This window comes from Thamnophis elegans, chromosome 8 (genome assembly GCF_009769535.1).
Source record: "Thamnophis elegans isolate rThaEle1 chromosome 8, rThaEle1.pri, whole genome shotgun sequence".
NCBI lineage: Eukaryota > Metazoa > Chordata > Lepidosauria > Squamata > Colubridae > Thamnophis > Thamnophis elegans.
In genome coordinates, this window is record NC_045548.1 from 40,840,138 (window position 1) to 40,863,377 (window position 23,240).

The following is a 23,240-nucleotide window of genomic DNA, read 5'->3' on the forward strand; positions in this document are numbered from 1 at the left end:
TATAATATATCATGATATTAACAATGAAAGGATAACCTTAATTAGGATAAATAACCAGGCCACAAATTGCAACTGTGTTTTGGTAGTATGATAAAGCCTATTAATTTGTGTTTCAGACCTTCTTATGAAGCTATAAATAATTTGGATTAGAATAAGAGCTGATGTGACGTAAATAGCAAAGAATTGTTTTCTTCTCTGTCTTTCTATAATTACAATAATAAAAGGGAATGCTAATGCATATCTTGGAGATTATCAATTAGATACTTTAATTTGGATTAGAAGTGGCAAACAATTGTTCTTTTTTTCTGCCTTTCAACTATAAAAACAAAAGGGAGGGTTAACATATATTTTGATTATTAACTAGAAATGTCAACATTTTTCCTTTTCCCTTTAGATTGTCTTAGACTTTAAATGGTCATTTTATTAACACATATTAATAGATTGTTATCTAGAGATTGTTGCTTTTTGTGTTTGTGGAGAGGAGAGAAAATTGTAAATAACCCCTAGTTAACTATAATCATAATAAAGATACGTTAGAGAAAGGAAATGTTAGATGTCCTACTAATTGACTTTTTTTTCCTTAGAATATGTTATAAAGATATAAAGATATGGTAGATTGACTGGAACTGGGGCAAGGGGGAAAAAAATGCCAGCAGGTGGCTGTGTTTTTTAATCTTAACTAAATGAAAATTGTGGTATGGTAAAGGTAAAATATATAAATTTTTAACATATACAATTTAAACTGAATGGAATATATGTGATTGTGGACAGAACGCATGAAATGTACTTGTGACCAATGGATAGGCTTTCTACAAGATGTAATGAAAGATGATGGGGTTTTTTGTGTTTTTTCTGTAATAAAACTAATAAAAAATAAAAAAGAAGTGGGATTCAGTACCTAGACCCATTCCAGTCCGGCTTCAGACCTGGTTACAGCACAGAAACCGCTTTGGTCGCATTGACCGATGATCTCTGGAGAGCCAGGGATGGAGGCCACGCCTCCATCTTAGTTCTCCTTGACCTCTCGGCGGCTTTCGATACCATCGACCATGGTACCCTTCTGCGACGACTGCGGGAGGTGGGAGTGGGTGGCACTGTTTTGCAGTGGTTCTCCTCCTACCTCTCGGACAGGTCGCAGTCGGTGTTGGTCGGGGGGCAGAGATCGACCCCTAGGCCCCTAACATATGGGGTGCCGCAGGGGTCGGTCCTGTCCCCCCTACTATTTAACATCTACATGAAACCGCTGGGCGAGATCATTCAGAGGCATGGGATAAGATATCACCAATACGCGGACGATACGCAGTTGTATCTGTCCGCCCCATGCCAACTCAATGAAGCGGTGGACGTGATGAACCGGGGTCTGGAAGCCGTTAGGGACTGGATGAGGGCTAACAAGCTTGTACTCAACCCAGACAAGACCAAGTGGCTGTTGTGTTTTCCTCCCAATAATTTGGCCAGTGTTCCATCACTCAGGCTGGGGGGTCAAATATTACACCCCTCAGACAGGGTTCGCAACTTGGGAGTCCTTCTGGATCCACAGCTGACTTTTGATTACCACCTGTCGGCTGTGACCAGGGGGGCATTTGCCCAGGTTCGCCTGGTGTGCCAGTTGTGACCCTACCTGAACCGGGAGGCTCTCACAACAGTCACTCGGGCCCTTGTGACCTCTAGGCTGGAATACTGCAATGTGCTCTACATGGGGCTGCCCTTGAAGAGCATCCGGCGACTTCAGCTAGTCCAGAATGCGGCCGCGCGAGTGATTGTGGGTGCACCTTGGTTCACCCACATAACACCTATCCTTCGCGAGCTGCGCTGGCTACCTGTTGATCTCCGGGTGCGCTTCAAGGTGCTACTTACCACCTACAAAGCCCTTCATGGTAGTGGATCTAGGTACTTGAGAGACCGCCTCCTGCCAATTACCTCCTCACGACCCATTAGATCGCATAGATTGGGCCTCCTCCGAGTTCCATCTGCCAGTCAGTGTCGACTGGCAACTACGCGGAGGAGAGCCTTTTCAGTAGCAGCTCCGACCCTTTGGAACGATCTCCCCGTGGAGATTCGTACCCTCACCACCCTCCAGACCTTCCGCACAGCCCTCAAGACCTGGCTATCCCGTCAGGCCTGGGGTTAAAGATTATATTCCATCCCCGCCCGAATGTTGAATGAATGTTGCTTTACTCTTTTAATTATGTATTGTCGTATATGTCTTTGTATGTTTCCCCTTCCTATATAAGTTGTAAGCCGCCCTGAGTCCCCTCAGGGAAAAGGGCGGCCTATAAATAAACTTAACCTAACCTAACCTAACCCCTGACAGCTTCCCAGCTTGGGACGCTGATAATTTATCTTAGAGGAGAGTCAGAATGATGTAAGTGTTCCAAATACCATGTAAAATTAAATCAGAGTCGAAGCCAAAACTATGCTTAATGTTCCAATTTAATAAAGCAGGCATAGTGCTATGGGATTCTGACTCTGGAAGTTACATCAGAATCCCACCCAGTTAAAAGTTCATGATCTTGCCCCCACACCCACAATCCATCACATTGTCCAATCTTCTTCTTCCACGCTGGCATCTACACCTAACTGCTTCCGTCCAGGTGTAAAGGTTTGGGAGACAAAAGATGACCTTGAGCTTCAAGGAAGGAATTTCTTATTTTGAAAACAACACATTCTACCTTTTGCTAAATTCCCCCCTTAATAAGAGTGGGGCAGGCCAAAGATTCTTAAAGGAACCGCTGCAGGTTTGACAATCACATTGTGAAGTTCCCAGAAGATGACCTAATTAATTTACGAGCCCCAAGACAAAGTTCAAAAGCAATCCAATCATTTATTAGGATTGACATTCTGGTGTGGACTCCTGTGGAGCCAAAACTGCTTTCACTTAATTGCATTTGAACTTTACCCCCTATCCCCTCCCTTCTGTCCTGCACCGTAGTTCATGTTCTCCAACTTGACTGTAGACATGAGATCTGACTCCGGTTGAAAGCATACATGGAATCTCTCCTTCCATGCCAGCATGATAATAGTCATGGCAACGCTTTAGAAGTTGACACACATTTTAAAACTGCCCACTTTTTTCACAGAGAGACTCTGGGTGGTGTTCTATAAAATATTAAAAATAAAAAATAGTATATAAAATTTAAAAGAGCATGTGATGTTAAAATTAGTTTAAAATATGAATAAGGTTTTCAGGGAACTAGCCAGCCCCATAACTCTCTGTACCCTAGGCAAGGCTGATGAACCATGTTTTCATATCATTGTGGAAGGCCAGAAGATTCATAATAATATGAATTATTGCAAGATCTCAACAGATTTATTCCAAATGCATTGTATGTATAGCAAATACAAAACTACAGTATGCAGAATGGTATTTCATTTCTATGACATTTCTATGATTATTTTATATGCTCCAAGTTGTTTACTCCTCTTATTGTTTACCTCAAGGTCAGATTCAAGTTCAAACATAGGTGTCTTAAACTCCAATGGTCCACTCTAACCCAGTGATACCTGATCACAGAAAAAAGCCAAATGATCATTTGTAAGAAGTTGGGGAAGCAAGCAAGCAATTTTAATGCAAGAAAAGTTACATGTTGTGATAGATGATGGATGGATGATGATATTAGATAAATGGATGGATGGACGGATAATGATAGGTAGGTAGATAGGTAGATAGGTAGATAGATGATAGAATAGTTTCCAAATATTTGGGTGTTATATAAATTCTTCTACTAAAGCTATAGAAAATTGTTTTATTTTAAAATTGCATTTTGTTTACCCAAGAAAAAGTATAAAAAATGCTTTAGTTTTTCTCTCAGGTGCAGAGCTTACATTATTGAAAATACTTTTCAAATGCCCTCTAATAGATCTATTGATTTGAACATGCTGCTACTTTATGGATATTATATTGTGGTTTTAAAGTATTTATAGATAGAAGGAGGCTAAATTATATCTTAACGTACTGTTGGCTCTCTGTATTTTTGAATTGTACAATTTTATTATAAAGTACATAATTAAAACATTAAAATGCAATTTAACCATCCTTTTTCTCTGTAGTGCCTACGGAAGAGATTTGTACCTAAGCCCCATTATTTTTCTACTGCTCATCAATCTGACCTATCTTAAAAACAAAATCAAAGAACAATTTGAATGAGAATAATTTTAGAAGTATTACCAGAACTGTGAAAAATATTTCCAACTCTTAAATCTTTTATCAGGAAAACATGTATTTCATGAAATGGCTGGAAGGTAGATTTTGTCTTCAGCGCTAACCTTGCTGCGAAAACAGCAGCAGATGGGACAACCAATAGAAAACTACACTGATGAAGATAGGGGAGGTTTAGAAACAGACACAATATTGATGTCCAAACCTAAGGCAAGTTGTTTAACTTGGACATTACAGGATTCTGTGCCAGCAGAGAAGCTCGTATTCTCCAGCAAAGTGATGATTCATCTAGGTCAGCGATTGCAAACCTTTTTTGACACCCGTGCCATAAGGGGGAAAAGCGCAGGGGGTCGTGTGTGGGCATTCCGCACCCATAATGCAATGTGCAACCCCCCAGTACGCATGCGTGCATGAGATGCGCTCCTCCACATTTTTTGCAGGCTTTTTTTGCCCTCCCCAGGCTCCAGAGGCTTTATAGGAGCATGGGGAGGGCAAAAAAAGCTTCCCTGCCCCCACTGGAGGCCCTCCTGAGGCTTCAGGGATTTTCAGGAGCTTCCCTGAAGCCTCCAAAGGGCAATAAATGACCCCATAAGTAAACCGGAAATCACTTCCAGTTTGCTCGTAGGGCCGGTTTAATCCCTACAGAGGCTTCAGGAACTTCAGGAGGCTTCCCTGAAGCCTTCAGAGGACTAAAAGCGAACCTATGAACAAACCTGACTGTGACTTCCAGTTTGCTCGTAGGGTTGCTTTTAGTCCTCCTGAGGCTTCAGGGAAGTCTCCTGAAGTTCCTGAAACCTCCAGAGGGATTAAACTGACTCTACGAGCAAACCAGAAGTCCGTTCCCCAACTTCCGGTTTTCCAGGGCCATTTTTTCACTTGGGGGGGGGAGGAGGCTCTTTTCGCCCTCCCCAGGCTCCTATAGAGCCTCTGGAGCCTGGGGAGAGTGAAAAATGCCTTTAAAAAGGCTGAACTCAACTGGCCAGCGCGCGCATGCACGCTGGTCAGCTGACAAGGCAACATCTCATGTGCCCTAACAAATGGTTCCGCATGCCACCTGTGGCAGGCGTGCCATAGGTTCGCCATTCTGGATCTAGGTATATCATTCAGAAGTGGGATGCTGGCCTTCTGCACCATTTTTACCTCTAATACTGTATATCCTTAACTCAATTCACTTTCATTAAAGTGAAACAACCTTCAAAGTTCTTCATAGTCTTAAATAGCATTTGTAGCAAAGAGTGATGACTTCAAAATGACAAGACTCATGTAGTGATTTCCTTATGTAAATGCCATAGTTATGAATTTACATTCTGGCATCTGACCTAAGTACATAATTTGTGACTTTTGTATGATGTTATCACCATGTACACTTTGTCATTTGTCTTTCCTTGCCAAAACAGCAGGTGCTTCTGGCCATACTAAATATTTTGGAATGATTTTCTTTTCCTTCTTTTACAATTTGGAAAATAAATAAAATAATAAAATATTAATGAACGCTCAATTCTTACCCTACTCATCTGTGCAAATATTTATGTTTCTATCCATGTATTGGAGCATAGGTGAACAAATATCTCGGATATGGATTGATTACTTGGAGTCTCCTAAAAAGACTACCTATTTTCTTAAGGCTATTCAGAATACTATTATTTTCCATAGAGACCTCTTCTTTGATGCTGCATTAAGTCAAGTGATGATCTCCTCCCTTTGATTCCTTTCTTTCTGCAACTAAATCATGTAGGAGAGTGTGCTAAAGTTACGTTCCTTTCAGAATAAGAATGCTGATTCAGTAAGAATATTATTATTATGTACAGCAATAATAATGAACTAAATAAAAATTGAGATGGGTGGGAAATGATGTGTTCTGCAAGATTTTTCTTAGCAACTTCTGTCCTGAGAGAACTACACACAAAGAGCGAGAGAGAGAGGTTGGGTGGGGTGGGGGTGTGGGCAAAATAGGAGGGACGCGGGCGAACCCCTACAGCGTAAGGCTGAGGAATATGTCCAATTCTTGGCGGACAAAATTGCTCAGTTTCGGTCGGACTTGGACTCCATCTCTGCAGATCCAGCCGAGACACAGGGGGAGAGCTTGGCAGACCATCTCTGGGCTGAGTTTCAGGACGTTGCCTCTGGGGATGTGGACAAGGCCATACGAGCTGTGAGTGCCTCCACCTGTATACTGGACCTGTGTCCCTCCTGGCTGGTTGCCAACAGCAGTGAGGTGACACGAGGCTGGATCCAGGCGGTTGTAACCGCCTCCCTTCGGGAGGGGCACTTCCCCGCCGCACTTAAAGCGGCGGTGGTGAGACCCCTCCTGAAGAAACCATCTTTGGATCCAGCCGTTCTTAACAACTACCGTCCAGTCTCCAACCTCCCCTTTCTTGGGAAGGTTGTTGAGAAGGTGGTGGCCTTCCAGCTCCAACGGACCTTGGAGGAAGCAAGTTATCTTGAACCCTTCCAGTCCGGCTTCAGACCTGGTTACAGCACAGAAACCGCTTTGGTCACATTGACCGATGATCTCTGGAGAGCCAGGGATGGAGGCCATGCATCCATCCTGGCTCTCCTTGACCTCTCGGCGGCTTTCGATACCATCAACCATGGTATCCTTCTGTGACGACTGCGGGAGGTGGGAGTGGGAGGCACTGTTCTGCAGTGGTTCTCCTCCTACCTCTCGGACAGGTCGCAGTCGGTGTTGGTTGGGGGGCAGAGATCGTCCCTGAGGCTCCTAACTTGTGGGGTGCCGCAGGGTTCGGTCTTATCCCCCCTGCTATTTAACATATACATGAAACCGCTGGGCGAGATCATTCGGAGGCACGGGATAAAATACCATCAATACGCGGACGATACGCAGTTGTATCTGTCCGCCCCGTGCCAACTCAATGAAGCGGTGGACGTGATGAACCAGGGTCTTGAGGCCGTTAAGGACTGGATGAGAGCTAACAAACTGGTACTCAACCCAGACAAGACCGAATGGCTGTTGTGTTTCCCTCCCAACAATTTGGCCAGTGTTCCATCGCTCAGGCTGGGGGGTCAAATTCTACACCCCTCAGATAGGGTTCGCAACTTGGGAGTCCTCCTGGATCCACAGCTGACTTTTGACCACCACCTGTCGGCTGTGACCAGGGGGGCATTTGCCCAGGTTCGCCTGGTACGCCAGTTGCGACCCTACCTAAACCGGGAGGCTCTCACAACAGTCACTCGAGCCCTTGTGATCTCCAGGCTGGAATACTGCAATGTGCTCTACATGGGGCTGCCCTTGAAGAGCATCCGGCGACTTCAGCTAGTCCAGAATGCGGCCGCGCGAGTGATTGTGGGCGCACCGCGGTACGCCCACATAACACCCATCCTCCGCGAGCTGCGGTGGCTACCTGTTGATCTCCGGGTGCGCTTCAAGTTGCTACTTACCACCCATAAAGCCCTTCATGGTAGTGGATCTGAGTACTTGAGAGACCGCCTTCTGCCGATTACCTCCCTTCGTCCCATCAGATCGCACAGAGTGGGCCTCCTCCGAGTTCCATCCGCCAGTCAGTGCCGACTGGCGACTACGGGGAGGAGAGCCTTCTCAGTAGCAGCCCTGACCCTTTGGAACGATCTCCCCGTAGAGATTCGCACCCTCACCACAGTCCAGAGCTTCCGCACAGCCCTTAAGATCTGGCTATCCCGTCAGGCCTGGGGATAAGACCTTCATACACCCCACCCGAATGTTGAATGAATGTTGTGTTTTATTGCTATTATTATTTGTACTCACATATTATTTTTACGTTTTGTCTTGCACCCCCTTCCCATGAGTTGTAAGCCGCCCTGAGTCCCCTCAGGGAAAAGGGCGGCCTATAAGTGACAATAAAATACAAATACAAATACAAAAAATATAATAAAGCCACTCAACTGAAATTATTTTCTATAATATATATCCTAAAACACTATTTGCATCTAGCTTCACTATTTCTGGATTATTGTGTTTTTCCTGAGCTCCTCTCAGAATCTTGTCTATTTTTGTCTCATCTTCTTTTTAAAAGCCTGCAAAAGATTTTTTACGCTCCTGATTGATTCTTTAAGGCTTGATTTTCTCAAGTTTTGATCCTCTTTGCCTTTACCTGGATTGACAGTTTCAGTTTAATTATCAGATCAAAATTCTTTAGAGATGAGAACTCTCCTGCCTCATTTCAGTATTTTGGTCATGCTGTCTGGAGCCAGTAATTCATCTTAGACATAGACATAGAATAATAGAGCTAGGAGGAATCTTGAATATCATCTAGTCCAAACCACTTCCCAAGGCAGGAAACCTTGTACCTGTCATGCCTGCAAGCCATCTTTTCTTTTGGACTTCAGGCCTGCCACCACTTTCTACTGTGGGAAACTGGGAAGGAGGATTATGTGGAGTTGGGTAATATGTAGCCATAACAACATTCTTCTTAGAAAGTCAAGGTTGACTTTGTCTCTGCACCTGGCCGGATCTCGGTGGGAGGAATCTGTCTTTGTGGCAGTGTAAGATTAGAACATGTGATGAACTTGTGGGTGTTGGGGCAGGATCTTGAACTTTCAACTGGGTGGGAAAACTGGGAAGCTTTCAGATTCAGGTTTTCCCAGATGTGCCAACATGGCTCTTTTAATGAATTGAAACTTTGCGGAATCCTTTGCCCTGGACTCTGATTAAATTTTGGAACCCTGACAGTACCATCTTAGACAACTGGTTGTCCAGTCTTTTCTTGAAAACCTCCAATAACAGAGCACTCACAAATCTGTAAGGCAAGCTGTTCTACCAATTGCTTGTTCTCACAATCACGAAATTTCTTCTCAGTTCCAAGTTGGATCTCTCTTTGATGAGCTTCTATCCATTGCTTTTTGTCCTACAATCAGGTGCTTTGGAAAATAAATTGATCTCCCTTCTACAATAAGCCCAATCTTTGGCTAATGTCTAAACTATAGTGTATGCTTGAAAATTTGATCCTTAGTGATTATTAAAATGATACTATGAGCACTTTTGCAATTTAAATGGTTGAATACGAAGATATACTTTAAATTTTGGAGTCTGGGACTGTATATATTTTTCCAGTTCTTTAAATCATTAAATATTATTTATTTTAAGGTGAAGACAAATAAAATTTAAGTTTATGCCTGTACAAAAAATTATAAATGCAACTCCTTTTCCATCTAACATTTATAAACACATCAATGAAAATAACTGTTACTCAAAAAATGTTATGATTAAATGCAAGTCCATAATAAATTTATATTTGGTTACAGTAATAATAATACCACTTATTTTGAATAGATTGTTTTACTATGGATTCATTTTTCACATTTTATTGAAATACAATATTTATATGCTCTCTTCCTTATTCACAAAACTCTAAATTAGAAAACATCCCACAGGTTAATTTCTTTTTGGAAGAACCCCTTTTAATGCCACACTATTTATCAGTCAAAAAATGTGCCAAGGATTTTGCTATTATATTGTTTTATGTAAACAAGGCTAGAAAAATATCATGGCTTGGATTTAAACAGAAACCAAAACATTTGCAAATAATTGTTGCTTGTCCAAGAGCTGTTTCTCATGTCACATGGCAAGAATCTCATATACATAATAATGTATATAATAAATACTTTATATGATAATAATAATGGCTAAGTGCTTCAGTGACTAATACACTGAGCTCGTCAATCAGAAAGGTTGGCAGTTAGTGGTTCAAGTCCATAGTAAAGGTGTCCTGCATGAGCAGGGGGTTGGATTAGATGACCTCCAAGTTCCCTTCCAACTCTGTTACTGTTTCATTTTCATTTTTCATTTTCATTTATTTCATTTGTATGCCGCCCTTTTCCCCGAGGGGGACTCAGGGCGGCTCACAAGTTGAGCAAGGGAAAGGGGATACAAACAGTTTAACACCAACACAACACAATACATAATTTAAAAGCACAACAATCATACCATTCGAGATAGGGGCAACGGTTGTTTAGCCTCAGGCCTGTCGGAACAGCCAGGTTTTAAGGGCTTTGCGGAAGGCCTGGAGGGTGGTGAGGGTGCAAATCCCCACGGGGAGTTCATTCCAGAGGGTCGGAGCAGCCACAGAGAAGCCCCTCCTCCGGGTAGTCGCCAGACGACACTGGCCGGCGGATGGAATTCGGAGGAGGCCTACTCTGTGGGATCTAATCGGTCTGGTGGAGGTAATTGGCAGCAGGCGGTCTCTCAAGTACCCAGGTCCAATACCATGAAGGGCTTTATAAGTGACGACTAGCGCCTTGAAGCGTATCCGGAGACCAATAGGCAGCCAGTGCAGCTCGCGGAGGATAGGTGTTATGTGGGTGAACCGAGGTGCACCCACGATCGCTCGCACGGCTGCATTCTGGACAAGCTGAAGTCGCTGAATGCTCTTCAAGGGCTGCCCCATGTAGAGCACGTTGCAGTAGTCCAGTCTAGAGGTCACAAGGGTGTGAGTGACTGTTGTGAGGGCATCCCGGTTCAGGTAGGGACGCAACTGGTGCACCAGGCGAACCTGGGCAAATGCCCCCCTGGTCACAGCTGACAAGTGGTGTTCAAAAGTCAGCTGTGGGTCCAGGAGGACTCCCAAATTGCGGACCCTGTCTGAGGGGCGTACTGTTTGACCCCCCAGCCTGAGAGATGGAACGCTTGGCCAATTAGTAGGAGGGAAACACACCAGCCACTCGGTCTTATCTGGATTGAGTACAAGCTTGTTAGCCCCCATCCAGTCCCTAACAGCCTCGAGGCCCTGGCACATCACGTCAACCGCTTCATTGAGTTGGCACGGGGCGGACAGATACAGCTGCGTATCTTCCGCATACTGGTGGTATTTTATCCCGTGCCGTCGAATGATCTCACCCAGCGGTTTCATGTAGATATTAAACAGGAGGGGGGACAGGACCGAACCCTGTGGAACCCCATACGCCAGGGGCCTAGGGGTCGATCTCTGCCCTCCGACCAACACCGACTGCGACCTGTCCGAGAGGTAAGAGGAGAACCACCATAGAACAGTGCCTCCCACCCCCACCTCCCGCAGTCGTCGCAGAAGGATACCATGGTCGATGGTATCGAAAGCCGCTGAGAGGTCAAGGAGCACTAGGACGGAGGCATAACCTCCATCCCTGGCTCTCCAGAGATCATTGATCAATGCGACCAAAGCGGTTTCCGTGCTGCAGCCAGGCCTAAATCCCGACTGGAAGGGATCTAGATAATCGGTTTCCTCCAAGGACCGCCGGAGCTGAAAGGCTACCACCTTCTTAACAACCTTCCCCACAAAGGGGAGGTTGGAGACTGGACGATAGTTATTTAAAATGGCTGGATCCAAGGATGGCTTCTTCAGAAGGGGTCTCACCACCGCCGCCTTTGGAGCGGGGGGAAAGTACCCCTCCCGAAGGGAGGTGGTAACAACTGCCTGGATCCAGCCCCGTGTCACCTCCCTGCTGTTAGCAACCAGCCAGGAGGGGCACGGGTCCAGTACACATGTGGAGGCACTTACAGCTCCCATGGCCTTGTCCACGTCCTCAGGGGTAACAGCTTGAAAATCAATCCAGTGATGTCCTGCCAGATTATCCCCTGGTGCCTCAGCTGGTTCTGCGCAATTGGAGTCCAGGTCCGCCCGAAGCCGAGCAACTTTATCCGTGAGGAATTGGACGTAGTCCTCAGCTCTGCCTTGCAAAGGATCACTCGTATCCCTCCTATTTAGGAGGGAACGGGTTATCCTGAACAAGGCGGCTGGGCGCGACTCAGCGGAAGCAATCAGAGAGGCTAAATGTCTTTTAGTCGTCCTAATTGCCCGGAGGTAAGCTCTGATGTTGGATGTTAAAAGTGCTCGGTCTGACTCGGACTTACTGGATCTCCATCGTTGCTCTAGGCGTCTCTTTCGGCGCTTCATCTCCCGGAGTTTCTCAGTAAACCAAGGGGCCCTCCTGGATCCACTGCCTCGGATCGGCCGTAAAGGCGCAATCCGGTTAAGAGCCTCTGTCGCTGCTGAGTTCCAGGCAGCAACCAGAGTCTCTGCCGGACTGCGGACGAGGGTATCAGGAATAACTCCAAGCTCCGTCTGAAAGCCCAAAGGGTCCATAAGTCGCCTGGGGTGGAACCACCTAATCGGTTCCTCCTCCCTACAGTGGGGGTTTGGTCTCCGAAAGTCAAGCCTCAGTAGGTAGTGGTCCGACCATGACAGGGGTAAGATCTCGCTACCCCTCAAACCAAGATCACAACTCCACTGCTCCGAGAGAAATACGAGGTCGAGCATGTGACTCGCCGAGTGAGTCGGGCCCCGAATTACTTGGGTCAAGCCCATGGCTGTCATGGAAGCCATGAACTCCTGCGCTCCATCAGAGTGTTCACCGAGCGAAGGTAAATTGAAATCCCCCAGAACCATAAGCCTGGGAAACTCAATTGCCAGCTCGGCTACCGACTCGAGGAGCGAGGGGAGGGCTGCTGCAACGCTGTTGGGAGGCAGGTACGTTAACAGCAAGCCCACTTGACCCTTGAGGTCCAACTTCACCAGCAGGGACTCACACCCGACAAGCTCCGGAGCAGGGATCCTACGAGGTACTAAAGACTCTTGGATAACAATGGCCACACCCCCACCCCTTTCCTGGGATCACGGCTGATGAAGCACCTGAAAACCCTCTGGGCACATCTCTACGAGGGGAACTCCTCCCTCCGGGCCCAGCCAGGTTTCAGTAATACATGCCAGGTCTGCCCTCTCGTCAAAATTAAGTCCCGAACGAGGGGAGCCTTATGAACTACAGACCTGGCATTTAGCGACAGCAGCCTGAGACCAGGGTCCTGATTACTCGCGCCATCTGGCCTTGGAGTGGGACTCATAGGGCCGGAAGGAGGGATCTCTGTAACGTAGCGAGCCCTCCTTCCCCGGTAATGGCCAGCCCTAAAGTCCCCGCCATATCTGCCCCTCCCTGTTAAGACCGTAATGCTCCGGCCCACTCCCGTGTCCGTAGTCCCTCCACCCACCTCCACAGCCCCCGTATTTCCCGACAGGCCCTTCGAATCAGTCATCCTGAGAATGGAATGGCCCCAGATCCCCCCAGCACTTCTGCAGAGCATTCAGTGTGGGGGAACCCGGTTCCCATCCCAATCCTCGCTTACACACCCAAACGTTCACCCACTCACACCCCCACAAAATTTAAAATACAACAATATAATATAAAAGGGGAAAAAATTACACAGGTTAAAGTGGGAACATTCACTTACAATCATACACATCCACACTACTTACAAGAAAGAAATTGTGCAGGTATAATAGCTGATAAAAATAAGCGAACAGTCCGTACATGGGGACATAAAGTCCGTAAAGTAACAGCACAATAGACCGGTCAAGCCGGGACAATGTGAGGGAGCTAAAGTGGCCTCTTTCTCCAAAAGTCTGGTGTAGGAGGAATAGTAGTCGGGATGGCAAGGGTAAAGTTTCTGAGATAGTAGTGGGCGATGAAAGCCACGATAATAAACGCAGTCCAGGGGGAGAGATGCAGAGCTGAAAGTCCAGCGGGCTAAGTCCAGAAAGATGAAACATAATTGGAGGGGCCAGCTAAGGTGGATGATAAAGATGGTAAACAGAAAAGCCACCCCCCAGCCACAAAAAAGGGCAAACCGGGGGGGCCTTACACACCCAGTAAGATGGAAAGTCTGTTGCTGTTGCTGTTGCAGATTGAAAGGTACTGGACGGGGGGAAGATGCAGGAGAGCCATAATGGTGGCTACAAACTAGCACTCGATCACCCTGGGCCCTAACCCCTCCATCCAGGCTAGCCACCCCTTCGCCTGGTTCACATTGACAAAGTGGGCCAGACGGCTAAGCCGGGGCGTTTTCGAAGTGGCTTCAGTGAGCCAATAGGGTGGCAAGCCAGCAGCAGCCAACATCAATATAACAATAATTAATATAATCAGGGCAGCAGTCATAGTAATCATAGCTAAGTCAAAACTCCCCAAGCAAACGCAGGGGCGATGTCCTCCAAGAAACTTAGCCACAGCGTTCTCCCAATTTACAGCGACAAACCAGGTCTAACAAGCCAACAGCAGCCCTGCGATAATCATAATCCCCATAATCTCCAAGCCTAATGGTGATCGCGAGGAGACACAAGCCCCCTCTGCAGCTAAGTCACAATGTCTTCTAAAGCTGAGCCGCAGTGTTTTCAAACGGTCTCAGCAACCAAAGGCACAACGGCAGTCACGGCAGGCAAAGCAGCGAAAGAGGGGGGGAGGGGAGGTGAGGCTCTCTTAGCCAGCAGTTAGATGAAAGGTCGAAGCTCTCTCCGGCCAGCTGGATCTCCAGTCCGCTGCCAGCGTCGGACCCCCAAGAAGTCGCTCGTACCCTGGCCTCCAAACGCTGTTACTGTATATGTCACTTTATAAAACACATTTTCTTAAGCAAAACTTAATGTTGCTAAAAGTTGGGGGATGAGGAGAAAGTGAAAGAGTATTGCACATATCCAAACTGTAGAATCTACTGTAACTCTTCTTTTTCTCACAGACTATTTATATTTCAGTTTAAGACATCACATAATTTAATGAGTTTTAAATAGATTCTAGCACTGCAAAATCTAACCTCAATTTCACACGTGCCACCCAACTGCTTTCTTTCTGACTGAAAAATCTGGCCTTGTACCAACAGGTCAAACTAAACATTATTTAACGTTTTATCAAGCCTGTGTCATATAATCCAATTTTCTACTGATGTTTTGCTCATAATTGTATAAAACAATGCCAGAGAGCTTTCATTCAAATATGCTCATAGAGATTCTATTTTTCAACTTATTATATAAATAAGAAATGTAGTCTGTTCATTCACATTTAATTAAATATAGTTTTAATCAAATTTCATGTTGTGTACTACTGTAATTCAAATTCTAGAAGATGTCATATTTAGCAAATGCACTGTTAAAGGTCCCAAAGAAGACAAGCAATAAGTACATTACAATATTCTGTGTGAGAAAATAATTTATGCCAACCAGTAATGGATAAGGAAAACAATTAAAAGACAGATTAGTGTTTGGGGAAAATATCAGCAATCAAAGATATCAGGGCTACAATTGGTATTCTTGGGTTATTAATTGGTTTCATTTGGCCAGGAAAAAATGAAGAAACAGGAAGATAATTTTGGCTGTGACAATAAAAATTGTAATACAGGTATGGTGCTGAATAAATTGATATCACAACCAGTTGTCAGCCCTCCCAGATAAACCTGACAGGAAACACAACTAGATGTACTAAATCTACTTCATTGTAAGGCTACATTAACAGAATTGTTCAAATCATATTTCACAACAACATTGCTTAGCAATGAAAATTCCAGTCCCAATTAAGCATTGTTAGAAGAGGACTAGCTACAATCCATTTTAAGAGAAAGGATCTTATGCATTAATTTCATATCTGTACTGCAGTTGAATTTCTGTGTCTGGAATAACTGACAGTACTACAGAGAATGAAACCCATTGGCCCACAAAATACCAAATGTTATGATGTAAAACTCTCAGCATCTTTTAATTTAGGATATTAGTACAAGGGATTATTAATTGAGACTTATTGAAGCATTCAAGCAAAAAATGACTTCTCTGGGTTGCTTACCTGGTTGTATGAATTTATTGAACGTGATTCTCCTGGTGATGCTGCCTTTATTCCTATGAAGAGAAGCATCATAAACCTGTTCTCAAGGAGATTAAAAATTTAACTCACCTTTTTCTACAACCAAGTTATACTGATAGTATTTCAGTACAGGTAGGTTACCTCTTTATTGCAATTTGGTATAGTTGTTGAGGCACCAGGTTATAAACCTGAAGACCCTGAAGGACAAAGCTAGCTTGGTAACCTTAGTCCAGTCATTCTTTCTCAGTCATAGGAAGGAGGTAATGACACACCATTTCTGAAAAAAACTCACCAAGAAAACCACAGAGTTATTCCTGGCAGTCAACAATAACTTAAAGGCCCTAGCAATCAGCACCAGAAAGCCTTATTATTATTATTCAGCAAATATAGACTTCCCTCACTTTATGTGAGGGATACATTTCCCAACAAGCTCTTATAAAACAAATTCACAAAAAGCAAGACATTGAGCCAGTGGAAAAGGGGGATTACTGTGCATGATGTCAAATTTTGTAACTCAAATGCATTGACAAATTTGCTCATAAATGTTCAGAATCTTATTATTATGCACCAAGTTACTTAGATATATTGTTTTCCTTGTCTGTACTCTGTGTACAATGAATGCTTTTCTTCATCTTTTTTACAACTGGAATTCTAATTTACATGGTTCCCATGACCTACAAAGAGGTTGAATGCATAACAGCATTACAAATATTAACATTCTTTGTTATACTGCAGAGTTTTAACCTATCTTAAGGCTTGGGCTTCTTTACCTGCTACAAGCCAACATAATGTGTCCAACTTGATTTCCAGTATTAGACGCTTTTCCTTGTCAATTGGGATAAGGGTATTGGTCCAATTCTTATGCCTGGGTTAACCACTTTTAATAGTAATATTATTGCAGGTATAAAAGGTCAGTAAGTGAGAGATAGCACATATGGCTAGAACCACACTTCAGCACAATGGTAAATGCAGGAATGGCAGGAAAAGCAGTTTTGGCATATTTCTAAACCTATGGTGCAAACTGATATATTGACACAAACATACAGTATTTTTTTCATAAAAAATAAATTCTTAGATGAAAAGTCAATCACATTATAGAAATTTGCTTAAGACAGGGCAAATCTGTATTACTGAAATCAACTGAACTACTGGGAACATAACTCAGTTTGGATTATTTGCAAGTTATCTGGTCAATCAAGAATTCCATTAACACTTTCAGAAATTCTGATGATCTTGAAAACTACCTAGTCCTAAACTCTGCCCAGTATATGGTTTTACTGCTATAAGTAAATATTCAATATTCAGCAAATACTCAAAAGCCTCTATGTCCTCTAGATCAGTGGTTCCCAAACTTGGTAACTTTAAGACTTGTGGACTTCAACTCCCAGAGTTCTCCAGCCAGAAGAGTTAGCTGGAGAATTCTGGGAGTTGAAGTCCACAAGTCTTAAAGTTGCCAAGTTTGGGAACCACTGCTCTAGATCATGGGCATGTATACATGGGTGCATGAAAATGTTCATTCAAATGGAGGGAGGTGAAGCATAATGTATAACTTGAAACCTGGAAGGAAGCAGCTGTGCTAAACCATGATTTATATTGCCATGTCTTATGAGATTGAACACTATGTGGATTAATTCATATATTGTGTTAACTGTATTTTTGGTTTGTAAACTCTCATTTAGGCTGGGTTGAATGCAACTTGCTAAACTGAAATTTGAATAAGCCACATAATGTATTAATGTAAATGTGTGAATCAAGAGCATTTATATACATAATGATGAGATTTTGGCTGCAACTCATATAAGCCTACCATCCTTATCTCTATGTAATTTATTCCAAGCCAGTTGCATACATAGGGCTGCACTTCATTTACTTACCGGTATATTACTGGCATGCCCCAATGTCTGAGCGAAGCATTTAATCAGCCACTAAATTAAAGAAGAGATGAACATTCTACAATTAGTTACTATACAGAAGAGTCCAAATCATAATACATTTAATTTTGTTTTGATGGTATTTAATTTTGTTATATGAGGTGCAATGACAATAAACTAAACTAAACATTAAGCTAAATTGGGTGTCAAACTGGCGGCCTGCAGGCCAGATGTATCATGCGCTGGCCATGCCCACCCGCTTTAGCAAAGGGTGGAAAAGTTGATATGTCACATGACGAGTCATTGGAAGTTTGACACCCCTGAGCTAAATATATGTACACCATTCTCCTTGATCATTTCACAAGTATTCTATGATCAATTAGGAAGGGGAAAAGCCACATACAAAGTCAAATATATTGAAAAATAATATGTGCAGAATTATATAAGGGCATGAGGGTGGGAAATAAAACACAGATTGTAAGTGAAAGGTAGCATGTTATCTTGATCCTGCCTTAATATGTGGGAACCCAGGCATTATGCTTCCTAAATCACTGTTGTGTGTTGTAGCTAAGTTCATATTGTACAGTGAACACAAATTAGTCACATAATTTTAGTCTAGTATATTGACCAATTGGTTGTGTTGTTAATTTATGGCTCATTGTATTGTGCAAGCCCTCTTCTCAAACTGGATATCATTCATAGTATGGTCAATCCACTCTTTATTCAATAAACCATTGTTAGGCAAGTATGACTCAATGTGTTGTGTAACTTCAGTTTCATGTCATGTAACAGACAGCTTAATGGGAGGATACATTTTTATGAAACTGAATGATGTTAGCATTCTAGCTAACATGCAGGAACATGGACTGCTAGTTTTGCAAAATGCTAAGAGTTATGGGTTTGCAGACTAACATGCTGCTGAATTTTTTTAAAAAAAACCACAGCAGGGTATAAATAAACATTCATTCATTCAGCTACATTCATAAAAAGTTGATATGGCTTCAAGATGATGACAATTGTGTCATGCCATCCAGAGTTAAGTGCTATTGTGCCTCATCATTACACAAAAAGAAGTTGCATCATTTGTGTTGTGACATCATTCCCACTTGCTCATGCATACAATAGAGCTACCCAAATTATTTCATTCATACAATGGAAGTAATCATGTCAGGAGAAAACATAGTGCACAATAGCCTGAATTTAACATAACCATGGACTTGTCTGTTTAATTGTGAAACCCCAGTTCCATTGATTAGGTAATTAGACCAACACGCAACATTTTGTGAATAGTTTAAGCATGTTTGGCGAACACAGCCTCAGAGCCGTGTATATCTCCCAGCTCTGCCCACCTTTAATTTAGCCACCAATTCTTTCCTAGCCTATCATCCAAATCCAGAACAGCACCTTTGAAACGGAACCAAGGTAGGAATACGTAGCGCTGTTTTCTGCTCCGTTACATCGCGGAGCTGGATGCAAGCCTATTGTATGCGAGCAATAGCATCCTCCGCCCCGCCCCCTACCCATTTCAGGATGGACCGAGCCATTCAGAGCGCAGAATGGGGGACAAGGCGTAAGGAAAGGAGAAAGGAAGAGAAAGAAGGAACAGTCTGTGAAAAATACAAAGGCGAGACGCGAGCTCTGCTTCTTGCTGCCTTCCGGGACATCCTGGAAAGCTGCTCATATAGAGGGAGCACCCTGCTCCCCCGCCCGGTCTTCAACTCCTCCCCCCCTCCCGCGTTAGCAAGAAGTGGGAAGGACGGAGCTCGGCGCCGCTTGTGGCTGCGGTGGCAGCAATTCGGCCGTGGGAGAGTTTTCATTCAATGTGCGGAGGAAGCCCTGGGGCGCGTGCAGCGCGTCGCCTTCGCAAAGCCGCGCAATTTCTCTGTGGCCCCTTGGCCACCGAAGCGTTGGCTCCCATGGCTTTCTCGGCAACACCGCGTCTCCTCGCGTAGGGTTTACTATCTCGGAGGAGACGGCCGAAGCAAGGCACCAGGTAAGTGTGGCTGTGCTCGGAACGAGGGAATGCGGCCGCCCAGTGCTTCTGGACGGGTGGTCGTGGCGGAAGGACACACAGACAGCAGAGCCTCCAGATCGGGAAGGGGGAACGCTCCTTTTGCCCGGAGCCTCGTCTCTCAGCTCCGCTGCTGCGTCGGCAGCTCTGCCTTTTTCGCTCCCCTCCTCATCTCGGGTTATCTGCGACTGGTATGCCGGTACCCGCTTCGTAGCGCTAGTTAGTACGCCTGAGCAAACGCTGCCTCTCCACCGCGGACGTGCAGCTGGAGCCCGTTTTACAGGCGACAGCGGCCGGAGTTCGGTTTGCTCTACATATGCGCCGGTCACTACACCTGGATTGTTGTTCCTCCTCCCTGCGATGGCAAGGGGGCGGGTTGTTTTGTTGATTTTTGTAGTAGCTTTGGGAGGGAGTCACTTGGATCGCGAGCGCAGAAGCGGGAGGGGGAAGTTTAACGTGCGCCTGCTCAGGAAACCGAGAACCGGGTTGGTACAGTATTGCAGAGAGAGAGGGAGGACGGGTTGGTTATTCGCTCTTTCATTATTGGCGCGCGCGCATTTGTGTGTTTATGTGCATCTCGTGTGTGTGTGTGTGTGTAAGCAATTCCGGGAGAATAGGAAGTTCGCCTTCGTTTAAGGCCGTTGCTCTACCTGCCAAGTGCTGTAGAGCCTCGGGGCAGCCTTTCCAGAATCTCCGCTTTTAAAGAAAAGATGCGGTTTTATACACTCTTGGGAAAGATTGAATTCGAAGTCTATGGAAATTTTTAGTCATCCAGGCCATGGTTGTCCCAAAGGTCCTTTCCCCCCCAAGTGGCCTCCGTGACTTTCTAAAAGAATGCAAATATCAAGCTGTCTGCAAGGTATATAAATCCTTCCATTCCCCACCATCCCGTCAGAGCTGAAGAAGCTTCTTGGATGGGAAGCGAAACATCTTCCAAAAAACATGAGAAAGTCCACTTGCCTCTTTAAAAAGCAGATTTGGGTCATTGCATTCGAAGGAAGGCAGTTATATAGGCTCCGGAGCGGAGATAGAGGCGCTTGAAACACACATCCCCTTTACCCTAGAGCAAATGTCTAACACCCCTGTGTGAAAACTATTTGTATCACTTTTAGGATGGATGTTAGCCCAGCTTTAATTAAAGCTTGGCTTTGGCTGTTTCATTGCTGTGTGGATACTGGAGCAATGTGTCTTTGTGGTGTTTGTATTTGACAGGGTGAAAAGTAAACATAGTGTGGGTGTTTACTCTGAAGAAAAAAAATTCTGTGTCTGACATTTTATCAGTGTGCTTATAACTGAAGTTTAGTAGCCTCTTTTTAAGATAGATAAATACACTTTCAAGTTTTACACTGCATGTATATCAGAAGATAACTGCCACTGGATATATTTATATTTTCTGTCTGGCAGGCAGGTACAGCTGTCTTTATATTTGGTGAGCTCCAGTTAAGGAATTGGAATACCGGTGACGTGTATGAAATTATATAAACATTTTGTTTTCTATTGTTAGCATGAATCTAAAATACTAATTCCAGCAAAAAAATTACCTGTGGTTCAGATATCATCCTGGTTTAACTTCTTGGTGAGGTTTTTGTAGCATGAGTATTACAATATTTCCTCTGTCATGTTCTAATGAAATGGTTAAAAAGAAGTTCCCAAACGTGCCCCTTATGTTCATGCCATATCCTCAGTACAGGGATAACAATAATAGTTTATTCTACAGATTGGTAACATTTTGACCCTATCAACTTTGTTTATTAAGATGCTAAGTAACAGTTCTGTCAAGAAATTGAAATTTGGGCTTTTCAATAGTTCCTCGTTAGTTGGAGGGAGGTTCAGAATTAAGAATTAAGTCTTTATCCTGGGTTAAACCTTGTCTGCCTTTTATTGGTTTCTGTATTGCTACAAGATAGGGAGAGTGTTGAATGGCAGCAATAGAGGTGAAATGTATTTTGGTCACAAGCTAAACATGAGTCAGCAGTATGAGTCTGCTATAAAAGCTGCAACTGTAGGTTATGTTAACAGAATCATAATTAAAAAAATAAAGCTTTATTTTATGCTGTTTTATAATCAGATATTATCCATATGTAAACTTAAAACCAAGATATAAGGATATCATATCCAAATTGGAACAGAAGCCTAAAAGCTATATGAAGATGTCAAAATAATGATTTTGGAATACTTAGTTTAGAAACCAGAAGATTAAGAATATAGCGTAGCATAGAGCATTCAAGTGTTTTATCACATAGAAGATGGCAGTAGTTTTTAGGTGTTTGATGCCAATACATCAATGGTGGCTCTAACTGACTTCCATTAAAGAGAATAGATTTTGAATGGGCTTGATTTTGAACTAGCAAACCATATTTTAGTGAATAAAAATGTTGACATTTAGAAAAATGGGATAATTGAGTAAAATCATGGTTAAATTATGGATGTGAGTTCCGCAAAGCTTTTAAATGATTAGAACATTTAACCATCTAATTAAATGAGCATTGAAAATGATTGGCTGTTCTCATGGAAGGTATTCAAGTAGACACTGGACATCCATCTGTATAATTCGATAACTAATAAAAACATCCAGCAAACATGTCCCTGAATGGGATAGTAAGGCATTTTGTTACAGTTGTAGTTCTCATTACCCAAATCCTTAATTTCACATTTTTCCATGTATGTCTTCAACTTGTTGATGACTAAATTCTCTGAGGAGAGAATTTTATGGTGATGGAGTTCTTCATCTTGAGTTCTTCATCATTTATTCAGTGTAGATGCCATTCAGTTCCAAACAACTTTGAGTGGTGTATTGTACAAAAACCGCCATCCAACAGCTGCCTCAACCACCTTTACCCAAGATCTGGGAAAACAGCTTTCTGGAATGCCACAGTGAGAACCATAGGGATATTGGGGAATCTCATTCAAGAGGGCAGGCATGACAGTGAAGGGATACTTCTGGGATCCTGTTAGACTGCAGGTGGATTTGGTGTACACCAACTCTGTTAAATTGAATCAGCCAGGTTTTCATGGGAGAAAGATGGTCCCTCGAGTAACCAGGCCCTATGCCATGCAGGGCTGTATAGATTATGATAAGCACCTTGAATAACACCTGGAAGCATTTTGTAAGCAGTGCAGTTTGTGAAGCAGAGATGTCACATGCCAATCAAGATTCATGTTGCTGAATTCTGGACCAATTGAAGTCCAAGTGGTCTTCAAAGGCTAGCCATGCAGAGCACATTACAGTAGGTAATACATGTGGTGACTAGGACATGTAATACATGTGGTGACTAGGACATGTGGTGACTAGGACATGCACAATCTTTTTGCTGCACTCTTTTTTGTAGCATTTTTTTTAAAAAAAACGTAACCATTGTGTGGCAATTGGCAAAGCAAAAGCCTATTGCCTGGGAAGAATAGAACAAGATATAAAATGATCTGGGCAGAGATTGAACTCGGTTCTTCAAGATCCTTTCTTAATTTGTTTATATCATTTTATCTTTTTTACAATTACTTTTTAACATCCTATTGTTTTACAGCTTTTTCATTGGTGTCTAGGAACATTGCTTGCTACAAGGCAAGTATTATCTGATCATCATTTGATTTCTGAAAATGTTATAGCAGTAGACTTATATACCGC

At 43.6% G+C, this 23,240-nt stretch overlaps 1 protein-coding gene across 1 annotated transcript in view; it reads left to right on the forward strand.

Annotated features, from left to right (window-relative positions):
• Positions 1–19,243: 19,243 nt before the first annotated feature.
• FAM110B (family with sequence similarity 110 member B) overlaps positions 19,244–23,240 on the forward strand; it is a 97,564-nt gene continuing 93,567 nt past the window's right edge. The window contains exon 1 of the mRNA XM_032222396.1: positions 19,244–19,600. The gene's annotated coding sequence lies outside the window, so the exon portion shown is untranslated. The remainder of the gene's footprint in view (positions 19,601–23,240) is intronic.